This window comes from Scardinius erythrophthalmus (assembly GCF_964197995.2).
Source record: "Scardinius erythrophthalmus genome assembly, chromosome: 10".
Taxonomy (NCBI): domain Eukaryota; kingdom Metazoa; phylum Chordata; class Actinopteri; order Cypriniformes; family Leuciscidae; genus Scardinius; species Scardinius erythrophthalmus.
Window position 1 is genome coordinate 35,866,381 of NC_138230.1, and position 14,415 is coordinate 35,880,795.

The 14,415-nt window shown below is 37.4% G+C and overlaps 1 protein-coding gene across 3 annotated transcripts in view; it reads left to right on the forward strand.

Annotated features, from left to right (window-relative positions):
• Nucleotides 1-14,415, forward strand: part of atxn1a (ataxin 1a) — a 108,614-nt gene that overhangs the window by 29,090 nt on the left and 65,109 nt on the right. For all 3 annotated transcript variants that reach the window (XM_081377485.1, XM_081377486.1, XM_081377487.1), the window contains one exon: nt 1,908-2,101. The gene's annotated coding sequence lies outside the window, so the exon portion shown is untranslated. The remainder of the gene's footprint in view (nt 1-1,907; nt 2,102-14,415) is intronic.

The window sequence follows — 14,415 nt, forward strand, 5'->3', positions numbered from 1 at the left end:
ATATAATTGAAGGTTATTGCAAATTATTGAAATACATAAGTTGTTTGAGATTGTACAGGTACTTTTATGTCAGTTGCAATGCTTTTATAGGAGTGAGAGTCTTGAAAAGTTTACATTATGTATGTTAAAAATCAATTTCTCTATGGAGAAAATTAATTTAAATTGTGTGTTTTCAGTTCTGCCAGATCTGTGACCTTAATGTACTGAACAAAAAACTCACACCAGGGTTTGTTTTAGTCAATGGGTTGCTCTTTCAATTAGATGTGAAACTGACCTGCAGTTTTTCAAATAAAATTTCAACCCAATCTGGTTTAGACTGATGTAAACAGCTTGTGACTCCTTTACATACGTAAATACTGTATGTGCCACCTTTGTTGCCATAGGTGATGGCATCTAAACAAGATTAACTTGTGGTTTACTCGGAATAGATTTTACACAGCAATATTTAAGAGCACAGGCTTGTACACAAACGCACAAAAGGACTCGTATCGTCCTGCCAGAGCATACCCTCCATCCTGCCTCTTGTTTTAGAGAAACATACCAGAGCAAAATGAGACAACGGAGCGTCTTAAGTCTCAGCGTCTGCTTTGAAGCAAGAAGCGAAACATTTGAGGGGAAAAAAGGAGAAATAGTTTCTGATTCAAACAAACAAAGAGTGGTTGCCATGTCGACAGGCATCTATAAATAGTGTCCAATGTTTGTTTTGTGAATGTGGTCTCCCCAAGGAGCTTCAGAGACCCAGAGAGTGATTCTGATTAAACAGCTTTTCCTCATACCGCTCAGTCCTGGAATGAACCATTAAACTGGACAGAGAGGTCAGGCAGTTTAAGAAAAAAAAACATGGCTAAAAAAATGGCTTTACGTAGAGGAATGTACACTTACTGATGAACGAATGAAATCAGATAAATGTATTGTTTGTAATTGAATAAATATAATGTATTATATGCAGTGTTACTTTTTTACTTCTTCGGTAATTGTAAGAATTATTTATTATTATTTTAAAATACATTTTTTTTTTAAATGTAATTTATTCCAGTGATGGCAAAGATACATTTTGAGCAGTCTTTACTGCAGTCTTCAGTGTCACATGATCCTTCGGAAATCATTATAATATGCTGATTTAGTGCTCAAGAAACATTTATTATTATTATTAATGTTGAGAACAGTTGTACTGCTTAATATTTTTGTGGAGACTGTAATACTTTTTTTCAGTATACTTTTATGAAGAGAAGGTAAAGAAAACGGTATTTATGTGAAATAGAAATCTTTTGTAACTATATATTTACTGTCACTTTTGATCAATTTAATGCATCCTTGCTGAAAAAGTAATAATTTCTTTAAAAAAATATATGGGTTGTTATTATCAATTATATTTGTTGTATTTGATATTGTGTGTCCTAGTGTCTTTTTGTTGAATAAGCTGCTCGATGCCTTGAATAACCTTCAGGATTAATAAAGCATCCATCCATCCATCCTTAGTTAATCTTTTTTATTTTCGATGGATGGTTTTAGTCTGTTAGTAAAGTAAATCCTAAACCTAAAGTCTCACTGGATCATATGGCTGAAACTATTTAAAGTACATTTTCAACTAGTCTCTTGTTACCTTGGTTACATATTCAAGAGGAGTGACAGTAGCATTGCAAGAGGATTTCAGAACACATTTGTTTTAATAAATGATAGATATAAATGTATATCTGCATATTTAGTATATATCTAAAATGATTATCCAATTAAAGCTAATTTATAAAACACAGTTTCAGTTCTGGATGTTGATTGGTCAAAACAGTAGTCCCAATCATGATCAAATATACAGTCTAGCAGTACAATGTAATGTAATATAGCACAACAGCTGCTTGGAGCTCATTGCTGAAGTGTAGCCTAAACCTCTTTGTCTTTGAATGTGGCAGGGAATGGTGAGGGTAGTTGGAGCCAGACAGACGCAGACGTGGACAGACAGAGTGGGAATCACGAGCCGTCCCCTCAGACAGCAGGAGGAGAGATTTACTCGTCCCCATCACAGTGCTTTCAGCTGGACCCTTCTCTCCGATTGAACATCGGAACATTCTACCTGCTCAAGATCCACCTGTATCCTCCCGATTGGGTAAGACAGCAGTTTACTTGCACTTGAACGTTTCTAGATTGGCTTGTGCACAAGACTCATACTTTCTTAGGTCAAGCTTATTTACCTCCAACTTCAAAACACATGTACTCGTAATAGACCTCTTATGAAAGAGAAAGAGAGACTTATGTAGTGATGTACCTATCACGATTTGTCATGGCTGATTCCGTTTCTTTTTACAAGCAAAATGGCCGATTCTGATACCAGTTGCCGATTTTTTTTCTTTAAGCAAATTTATTTGTTGTTTATTTGCTCTTTAACAGGCCACACTGATCTTAAACAAAAAAATATCTGTAGCCATTTGAAATTGGAGGCATCTCAGACTAAGATGATCCTACACACGTAGCATGAGAAGTTTTTGTTTTGAATTAGATTGTATAATTTTACAAGTACAAGATTTTAAGCAAAAACAGAATGGTCTGACTTTAGATTTGTGAAATTGTTACATAAGACGACCGCACAAAACAAAAACAGCAGACGGACTGAATGAATCTGCAAATTCACTTTCTGACAGTAGGTGGCGCTTATATATATATATATATATAAACTCCCTCCCCCAATTCAATATTTATATTTTTCTTTCTATATTTCATACCTACATTATATATCTCTTCTTTGCATCCGTCTTCGGCTTGTCTCATCTCTGGCCTGTGTTAAAGTCCTTTTTACAGACCTCGTAAAATTTCCACACAATTACATTTCTGTCAGGACCACTACCGTCAAATATGATTGACAATTAGCATACAGTTTGGATTGGCGGTATGGTTCCGTTCTGGGCGAGAACTCCCTGCGCATCCATGCAGCCTAGCGTGGATAAGAGCAGGGAGAGAGCAGCAATAACCCCCCTTGGGGTAAACAGAACAACATTATTCGATAATTATTCTGATTCAAGGGGAATCAGAATGTCAAATCCTGACTGGGCGAGAGGAGGAGCTGGGGAGGGAGGAGGGTAATTAGCTCCTGAGAAACGCGATAGCTGCTGATAATACTGAAGGAGCTTATATATGTATATGGTGATAGGCGTCATATTCCTATAGGTAGAAGTGGATCAGCTGAGGGTCAGCTGATGCGAGCTTGACTAACGTGACCTGCCAGAACTAATGCTACGCTTGATTTTTGGGAAATGTTTGCAATGCAGTCTGTGTGCAAGTCCGCAGTAGAGATTGGCCGAAATAAAACTAAAAACCGTTTCCGATTTATGGCTGTTCGACAGGTTCATCTCTAGACTTTTGTGTTTTCTTCTGCCTGTACTGTAGGATTTTCTGTCAGATGTGATTACTGGAAAAAAAATTAGAATATTTTCAGTCCTTTTTTCAGTAGTGTTTGTGTGTAAAGACAGTTGACGGGAGGTCAGCCTCATCACGCAGCTGCGTGGAAATGTATTAAAGGGGTGATGAACTGAGAAATCAAATTTTCCTTGAGCTTTTGACATATAAGAGATCATCATACTATAATAATATCCTGTAAGTTTCAGAACTGAAAACTACCTTGTTAGTCCAATAAAAGCTTTTATAGACATCAGGCTCAGCAAACGACTCCTTTTTCAAAGTGGGGATCTATGACGTCAAAGAGGATAAAACACCGCCTCCACAAAAGAAGATCAACGCCTACTTCAACACGGCCTGTTTAGCCCCGCCCACCGATTCACCCAAACATGCTAAATAACATAGGATGACATGATGATTGCTAAACCGGATCGAGCTACTTCCAAGCAATAAACATGCTGTTTACTAAATATTGTGCGTGCCTGTTTGTGGAAGAAGACAGTCTGCATAAGCTTCCTTCGGACTCCAGCATGGTTAAACTTTATTAAATCAGTCAATCACAATTTCCCGACGGATCTGCCAGCAACATGTAAGTAAACCATGTGTATTCTAATGCCTGATCTGCGATCAGTGATTTCTGATGTGTAATTATTCAAGTTCAGATATCTTTCTCTTAAAATCGTTCAATACTATTAATGCATCAGTGACTAAACGATCAACTTCACATAATTTCTCGTAGTATTATGAAAATAATCTTTTTTAAACTGTTATTAAATTATATACAGAAAGCGATCAAAGAACGATCCATTTCCATTCGCCCAAGCTGTCAATCAAACAGCACAGCGCGAGCCGCGAGGGCTTATCTGGACACTTACCAAACTCGTGATGAAATAATGACACTGTTACACTACACAACGAAGCTCTTACTGTGTATTCACATCGTGTTTGCATTGTGATTTGGTGTAAGCATTTGTGAGAGTGCAAAAATTGCATTGCAATGATAAGATCTTTATTCACGCGATCAACAGACTGTCTGTCATCCGCTCAGTGCTCATCATGCTGCAACCTTTCATGTGATGGAATAGATTTACATATAATGCTTTAAACGATTCTTTTCACGATTTGTTAATCTCGATAGCTGTAATAGTAAAAACGTAGTAAAAGTTTTCGAGAGAGTTCATGTAATACTAGCTATTTCATATGCAAGCATGTCAGCCAATCACAGCAGTCGGCGTTTGCACTGCAGTCTCACAGCAGACACGCCCCTTAAAACGGAGCGTTCAAACCTGAGGCTGAAATCAGGCTTGGAAAAATGGCTTTTATTTATAAATTATGACAATTTTTGATATAAAAATCATACTAACATTATAAGGGCACCCCAGGCAACATTATAAAATAATAAAACAATCCAGTTCATGACCCCTTTAAGTGTCTATGTTTCTGTTCTTCTTTCTCTACACATTGATCATTTACTTGTTATCTCTCTTTCACTTGCTGACTCAACTCTTGACTTCCTCTTTTTCAAAGTCCTCTCAATTGTTTGCCATTTGTTTCTACCTCCAGTTTTCTTTTGTTGTGATCACATAGTGTTTTGGTGTCTTTTTGTTCACTGAGTTTCACAGTCTATGCCTTCATGTTTATTTCCATCTTAGAGGGATATTTCCCCCAAAAAATAAAAAAAAGATTTATTCCCCTTCATGTCATTCCAAACCCCTATGACTTTCTTCTGTGGAACACAAAATGAGATATTTTCAAAAGCAACACTTGACCTCATTGACTTTTATTGAATGGAGAAAAAAAAAAAAACAACACACACACAATGAGACAAAAAATGGACGATGAGACGTTTTTTTTGGAGACATTTTGGAGACACAAAAGGAAGTTATTTCAAACATTCAACTGATGTATGAAGTGAGTTTGGAGCAAAAATGTTATTAAATGCCTTTTGTTAGACAACAGGTTTATAAATGCTTCATATTACAAGTTTAGGAAGATGTTTGCTTTTTCAAATGAACGTTATAAGTGACTCAAACTCGCAGTGCTTTCAGAGATGGAGTAGCATTTACTAACACGCTGTGCATATATTTATTTAATTAAAAATCAAAAACAATTGCAGTCCTTCCAATTAATCGCTCCAAGCCAAGGTTTTATTTCAATTAAAGGCAAAGTAGGTTATTTGTTCCAGAAACATTTTTTGTTATGCTGGTTGAAAATCTCTTTACATCCTGATAGCAATCACTAAGTTAAGTGGTCTAAATGTATTTATATGTATACACGTCATTTTTGGAAGTGGTTCTTGACTCGAACACTTATCAACGGCGAAATGAATCTGCAGCAATCAGGTGGTACAGGTCAGTACTCTTTATTTTGTTTGTGTTCATTATTATTGTAACGTTATGTGCTTTGAGACATGAGGTAGTTTAATGCTTTTGTTTGCTCTTTGCTGTGTTAGTTTATGTTGTTTTGAGGAGGCGTGGCTTTGGAGATATAAGTTGGCTCGCTATTGCTAGTCTCTCTGAAAAATGCCTACCCTACCTTAAATTGCCACAGCGAGTGTAGAAATGTGGTAGTCACGTTATTAAACATTTAGGCCCACCTTTTCCTCATCAAAGGTTTGATCTTCATCCTCCAAAAGCTGTCTTCCCTCTTAGCGCCATAAGACAGTGGAAATAATTTAGCTTCTGTTGTGGAACTAATTTCACTTCCCATCCTGACTACGAGCTTCTGTTTGGAAAGGAAGAAGCTTCCAGTCTGTCATAGCGCGTTAGTGCACATATAGACTGAATGTGATATGTGATGCAAGATGACGTTTCTGTGGGATTGGCTGTGTGTTTGCGTGTAGCGTGTCTGTGGGGACGGGATCTGATGCCGGTTGAGCTGTAGTCAGGCCCAGCGGTGCGTGGATAAACCCGTCAGGAGTGTCTGTTCAGCTTTGAGTTCTGACAGGAATCTCACTCTGCCTCTGGTGTCATTTCACACTCCCGCATTTTCTACTCCTGTCCCCCCTCATTGGTCGAAATGTAAATCCACTCATTCTCTCTTTCCCCTTCATTCGGTGTCCTTCACGTCTCTTAACCTTTTTTTTATCAGTCTCCAGTAGGGATGTCAAAAGTACTGGTACTTCGGTACCAAGTCGAAAGTAAAATTTTAACATGTAACTGACTATTTTAGTTCCAGTGAGTACCAGAATATGTGAGCGAGAAATGTGTGTGGGGATAATTATTGCCCCAAGTAAGTAGAGTGTGTAAAATTGGCCTTTATGGTTAAATGTACTTGAATAATGACCACTAAATTGATTTGCTACGTTACCGTGTATGTTGTGTCTCTTGTTTCACTCCAAATTCACTTATTTCTCAAATAATAAAATAAATTAAACTCAAATCAATATTTCATTCCCACTTATTTGGTTTATACCATTGTTTAAAACTGGATAATGTACAGTCAAGGTCCTTTTGGGTTATTTTGCAATAAAAGATCACTGACTGCATATTGTATACTAATATTTACAAATGAAATGAAATGATTTTTCAATGATTTTGAAAACATGCTCAGGATACATTTATTTGATAAAAAAACTGTAATATTGTGACATTATTACAAAGTTTAATATTTTAATATTATGTAAAATGTAATTTATTCCTATAATGGCAAAGCTGAATTTTCAGCAGTCTTTACTCAAGTCTTCAGTGTCACATGATCCTTCAGAAATCATAATATGCTGATTTTGTGTAAACCATGAAGATTCTTTGATGAATAGAAAATTTAAAAGAACAGCATTTATTTGAAATAGAAATCATTATTAGGCCTATTTATTTTTATAGTGTATGTATAATTAAAATAAAGTTTTCTATATTTTACTTTTAGGTATTTTTTTTGCAGTATTTTGACATCCCTTATTCCTTTTGTTGTTGTTTTCATCCTCTCATCCTTATTTATATATCTTGATTTTTTTTAATCTCCAACAAATGTTCTTCTCATTCTCTGTCTTTCATTCTCTTTCTCTCTCTCCTGATCTCTAATTACTAAACAATGAGTTAATTACCTGAGTCAGAGCTCATGAATTTATTAATATGCTCTCTGGCACTCTGGTAATTACCAAAAGCTTGTAGTGTACCAAGCAGAAAGGTTCTTCTGCCGCAAAGGGACTTTTCATGTCTTCATTACAGCATTGAGCGCCCCCTGTTTACTGTATCTGAACACGGTGACCATAATGCTGTTACCAAGAGATGACTTACCACGCTATTTTTACATCTCATAATATCAAAGTCATATCTCTGTTCTCATAGATGAATGTTTACAATTTCCACTTGGAATGAGTGACAAAATAACTCATTACATCACCATTGTTTACAGCAGCGATATTTTGGAAAAGACTGAGAAAAGGGAGGGCTGGAGTTATTTTTCAGCTGTGTTATTGTCCACAAGCTCAAGGCAGAACTCCATCGATTGGCCCGTTTCCAGTTAGTCCATCCTGAAGTGAGTCTTTGTGCCGATAAGACAAGCTCCGCGTCTGTCCTCTCCACAGCCCTCGGCACAAACTGCACAACAATGCAGCCACTTTAGTATCTATAGAGTTACTGTGTACAGAAAGCGTCGCATAATGATCTTTAATATCTGCGGCTTATTGGGAGATAATTTCTCCTCTGCAGAGAAATTGCATCGATTCAAGGGCGACTGGGGAAGAGAAGTTTCATAATCTGTTTACATTCAACAGCGATTTCGATCTAAAAAAGGAATAACAATATGTTTACAATGGTAAAATAATCCTTGTAGGTGTTATATGAAATTATATTGTGAATGAACAGGATTGCTGGTCATAGGAGGTCAGTGTCACATGAAAAAGACATGAAGAAAATTAAAAAATCATCACTGCTATGAAACGCGCTGGACGTACTGAAGCGCTGTCATTTCCCTCATGGCCTCCCTGATAAAGACTAAGAGGAAAGGTCAGCCGCAGGACGGATGTCTCACGAACAATGAGTTCAAAGGAGCTGCTGTTTTTCATAGAAGTTATTATCAAACGGGTGCTTCTTTCTCACACTTTATTCAGCCAGATAATGAAACAAAACAATTGAAACATCCTTATCTTCCCCACCTTGCAAATCCACATATTAGCATTATTATTTTATGCCGTTACATTATGATATCAGTGACGACTATGTATCCTTGTCTACTCTTTTTACATATCCTCTTTTACTGCAACCAAACCTTTTTGTGGCTATTTCAGTTAGCATAGATTCTTTCCATGCGTCGTGACGTTTTGATGGCCTCACAATGACGGTTTTATTCGCTGTGTAGCCCCACCCACACTGGAATATCAAGCAAGACGTTGGACCAATATGTTTTGATTGGCTCTGTTTTGGCTCCTATAACTTTCATCTGTAGAACACAAAAGGTGAAGTTTTGAAGAGCGTCCTGGTCACTCTTTTCCATGCAATCACGATGAATGAGGACTGGAGCTTCAATATTTCAAAAAGTAGCTTTATGATGCTTTATCTGTCAAACAGACTGAAATTTAAGTCCACTTCAAGTTTTCCCTGGCCTGTTGATGAGAAGTAAAAAAATGAATCATTCTTTGAGATCAGTCAGATCTTTTTGAGGAGTCCAGTTGATCCAGTTCACAAAACCAAACTCACTATCTGAAGTTTCAGCAATTAAAGACTCACTGGAGATGAAAATTTGCCAATGACAACTTATATTTCTGCTTAAATTTCAATCTGATCCAGCCACAAATGTTTTCATTAAATGGATATAACACATTTATGCTTATTAGAGCTTTTGCATCTGTATTGTTCATTCCCAGTACTGTGCAACTGCAAGGGAGAAAAAACAACCAGTGCATTCTTTAAAATTTCATCATATTTGTTCGAGAAATCTTGCACTTTCAGTGGTCCTGCGCTACTATTGAGATAAATGGGATACTAGTGGACAATAAGATATTCATATAAATAAATCATAGTTGTTCTTATACATTCCTGCAGGTTGTTTTGTCTGGTTCAGGGACACTGGCCACTAAGAAGCCAGAAAGAAGAGAACAGATCAAGTATTTCGCCGAGACGGGGAGAGATGAGTCATTCTTCATGTGAGATTTTGAGGAAGAATTAAAGGGAAGCCTTCGGCAGGGACACGTCAGGTCCTTCTGCGCTCTGAAGCTGTGAGAGAAAGACATGTGGCAGATAAGGTGCAAGGCAGGGGAGGTGATGAGTTTATCGTAGGCAGTGTGTGTGAGCGTAAATGTTTTTTTCACAGAACGGGCAGCTTCCATAATGTGCTGCAAGATGCTTGAGGTCTCCGTGATTGACGGGTCCTGCCGGATTTGATGGATCCTCGGAGGGAGAGGACAGATTAATGTATCTATTTTTCTGGCAATCGCTACTTTGTTTAGCTCTTGCCCTTTTGCTCTCACTCACGTTCTCCTCACTTCTCTTTCCTGCGCTCTCTTTATTGCTATCCATAGTGAAACTTGATTCATTTGACTGACAGGAAGTACAATTCTTGGAATGCAAACCTTAGCATGCTCGTATCTGTCACACCCTTGTGAAAATGCAAACATTGCACAGCAGTGTTTAATCAACACATACAAAACATGCAGCGACACCAGAAAACGCTCATTTGCATATAGTGATCCGTGACTTTTGAAATAAATTCATGAATTCATATCCCCTCTGAGGATAAATTCATGTTAGCAAATGATATGTACATTTACATTTGATGTTTATTAAACTCATGGTTTATTAAACTCATGGCAGGTTTTTTCAAACAGAGTTCTGCGGGGAAAAATAATAAAAAAAAAAACCGAGTAAACAAATTTTTTTTTTTTTTATTATTGGGTGTTATAGAATAGGTTAACATGATTTAATGTTCAAAAAAACATCATTTTTCACATACTGTGCATTATTGTAGCTCCTCTACTCCCAGTCTGAAAGCTCCTCCTTCTGAAAAGCTCAGAATGCTCTGATTGGCTAGCTGACCCAGTGCATTGTGATTGGCCAAACACCTCAAGCGTGTGTTGGAAATGTAACGCCCCTTACTATCTACTATCTCAAGCTTTAGCTTTCAAGGCTTCAAAGCATTTGTAAACACACAGTTAATAATAATGTTGTCGATTTTTACCGTATCAGTTCAAGCACGAGTCGGCATAATCATTATGCCAATTTTTCACATTGTGATGTGGAGGTTTGAGGAGGTAATTTGGATTTGGATTAAGGTGTTTTAGGCAGGTCTGGATCAGGGTTCCCTGTTAGATAGAATAAATCCCTTTGTGGGAGACTATGAGCTCTGTTACTTTGTAGATCTTTGCAGAACAGATTACACACTAAAGGAAAAGAAAAACATTAAATTGCATTATATGACCCCTTTAAAGACTTATCAGAAATTATGACAGCATTCACAATCATTTAATTCTATTGACAGCATTAGTTTTGAACAATAAGAAATTACAACTGAAACACATTTTTGTGGAAAAAAAATCTATTTTTTAATTAAGTAATCTATATTTTAATTGGTAACCTTGTCTTCCTTGTTGTTGTAACTTTAGTAAGGTACTATTCTCTATTAAAATTTATATACCAGAACAGTATTTGTGCTATAGAAGTAAATCTAACATTAATAAATATTAGGTAGAAAAGTGAGAAATCACTGTATTAAGTACAAAGTAAATATTTGTCAGATAATATTTTAATCTCTTCTTTGAATTTAGTCAAATGAAGAACAAAAAGCCTTATACATACGGTAATGTAGCACACAATTGTCTTGATAATACCATACGTAGAATTCTTCTCATCCAGTATAAAAGGGTCTTTATAAAATGTAGAATATTGAAAATATTAATCTCATTTGAGGGTCCTTTGTATCGAAATGTTTGAAATCCCCAGCCATATGAAACCCCATTTACTTTATTATATTAACCAACCAATAATATTTTTTGTTCTGTTTACATTGACAAACTTAAGTCACATCGAAGTGAAAAAACAATAGAACAATTTGTTTCTGCTAACAATTATTAGGCTATTATTCATAGTCACTTTCTTCTGAGACCGTTAGTCAACAAATCTTTGGAAAACACACTTTTATCTTGTAATATTTGTTTTGCTCTATTTTCTATACTGTCAGTATTTTTCTTAGTCATATTTTTGAGCAGTCACTGCCTCCTTGGATGGAAGCCTTTGGTTGGAATTGTTAGAGCATGTATTCAGTAGTCCATTCTTGGAAAATCATGCCCTCTTTAATTCTCTTCCTCTGTTCCCTTGTTTCTCTCTATTTCTTTCATATTCACAGAGACAGAGTGAGGGACCAGTTGAGTAGCTGTCTCTGGTTGAATGATTCATCCCAACACACACACACACACACACACACACACACACACACACACACACACACACACACACACACACACACAGCAAGGAGAGCTTCTGATGCAGATATTTTTAGAGCATGTTAGCAGTGGGATCCAGAGAGATATGCGTGTGTGTGTGTGTGTGTGTGTGTGTGTGTGTGTGTGTGTGTGTGTGTGTGTGTGTGTGTGTGTGTGTGTGTGTGTGTGTGTGTGTGTGTGTGTGTGTGTGTGTGTGTGTGTGTGTGTGTGTGTGTGTGTGTGTGTGTGTGTGTGTGTGTGTGTGTGTGTGTGTGTGCGTGCGTGCGTGTGTGAGTATGTGTGTGCGTGCGTGAGTGAGTACTATAGACAAAACCAGAACGTGATCAGAGAAGTAATGTCACGTCAGAGCAAAGACAGTGACTCAGAGTCTCCTTCCAGTAAAAACACACAGCGCTTACAAGTCATTATAGGCACTGACTATGAATGAATGCAAACCCAACACAAGTCAACACACTATGACCAAAGCACTAAGTAGTCAATACACTTGCTACAAACTATACTGACCAATCAGCAACCAGAACACAGACACTACTTGACACTACTGACCAATCAACACAGGTGACACAAAATAATTTGGGTGTTCTGTAACATGAACACTATTTTATGTGATGCATCAATAAATATTTTAGTGTAGTTTTTATTTATTTAAATGATGAAATGTGATGAATAAACCAGAAGAAATATCCATGTTGATTTCAATATCATTATTTGATCAGACTGCTAAAAGACATAAGTGTATACTGCCATATACTGCACAGAATGTATAAAGCAGTGTGCTAGTATTACTTTATAAACATAGTCATAGACTTTATACTAAAATCACATAAACAGTGACCTCATAGAACCATAAAAGTGTTTCTTGTGATTTGCACATTGGGCATGTTCACTATGCTACTGCAAGCGCTCATCGTTCAACTATGTAGTGTAAACACCGCCCTGCCCTAAATGAAGGTTCTAGTAGTGCATATCACAGACACTATATCATTCTGCTAATAGAAATACATTTCAATTAGCATGGATGTACTTCCAGTTGGTCTTTGCTAAATCCTTTATGTGAGTCATATGTCAGGCTCGGAGCTTAGTCGAAGCAGCCATTCTTCTGTAAATGAGCGCTGACTCTGAATAATTAAAATGCCTGGCCAGTTCCCTTGTCCTTGCCTGGGCCTTCTCTCATAACTCACACACATATAGAGACCCGGGCTAGAATGGTTTTGCAAAGTTAATTCTTTAATACTAATACGGGTGGTGGAAATGCTCCTCTAGTCATTCCGATGGACAACCTGTTCTCTCCGTCTAGATGAATATGATGAGTGAGGTGTGGTTGTCATTCTCTCTCTCTTTCTCTCACTCTCACACTCGCTTAGGTGTTTCACTTCGCTCACAACTCTGAGTGAGTGAAAACTTGTTTAGTGAGTGAGAGCATGGGGTTCGTAGGTGTGACGGCGTGTCTGTGTGTGCGTTCGCACTTGAACCTGCACGCTTACATACAATACATCGCATTGTGTGCAGGAACGTCTTTTCAGTCTAGCAGAGCTTTATGGGATCAGCAAGTAAAGGCATTTATTCTTTTCACTGTACGTATTTGCTTTGAATGTTTGAACTACATACTGTGATTGTGACGTGACGGTGACAAAAGGGTTTCGAGAGGGAAAGAAATAAGACAGGCAAAAGGAAATCACAGCAAGAAAAGGATTTCAGAATGTCTTTTTCGTTAAAAAAAGGGGATTTCAGAGTATGACAAGTTTGCAGCAAAAATGCTAAACGACACAATCTCAGCCAATCAGAATGTGTTTGATGTTCTATGATCAAATCTATGAAAAAATTTTAAACACATGAATAATTGTACATATAAATATATATGATGCTGTGTGTGTGTGTGTATATATATATATATATATATATATATATATATATAATACTGTACCATGCAAAGGTTTGGGGTCAGTAACACAAAAATATTAAACATATTGAACTGTTTCAACATTGATAAAATTGTTAGGCCAGTTGCAAAATAAGTGTGTCCATAAATTCATAACCACCACAGAAAATAGACGCCCACCAACTCTGCTACCGTATCCATCCTTACATCCATCTATGCATTTCTCCTTATTGTATTATTGTCATGTTTGTTTGGAGGTTTCCTGAGCCCTCATAACACACATTTCTTCACCCGACAGTGATAGGCACTGATTGGAGCCTCGGACCAATACAAGGGTGTGAAGAGGGGGCGAAGTTGGTATTCATCCTATATCCTCCGGTTGCTTTGGGTGGCTTTTCCTCAGGTTTCTCTCCTGACAGCCTTGGCTAGCACACAGGGTAGGCTGCTGTCACTGATAAGGCAGGTGACAAATGAGCCAGCCGCTGCCTACATCGGTTTTACATTTAAAAATGGACCAGGCCATCTTTCGGCATGCCAGCATGAAAGATTCTCACCTCACACCATCGGAATCAAAGCTTGCTGATGTAACCTCTCAGTTCAAGTCCATTTTAACCCTTCAGAAGGACCAATGGGGGTTTAGTAGACCTGAATGGATAAGAAATGGAGCTTCTATTTAAGAACTGAGTTGAGTGGCAGTGGAACTACCATTTGAACAGTGAGACTTATGAGAGCAGTGTTGTTATTTTACGCTCTCCTCGTCTCCATGGTCACAGGGCAG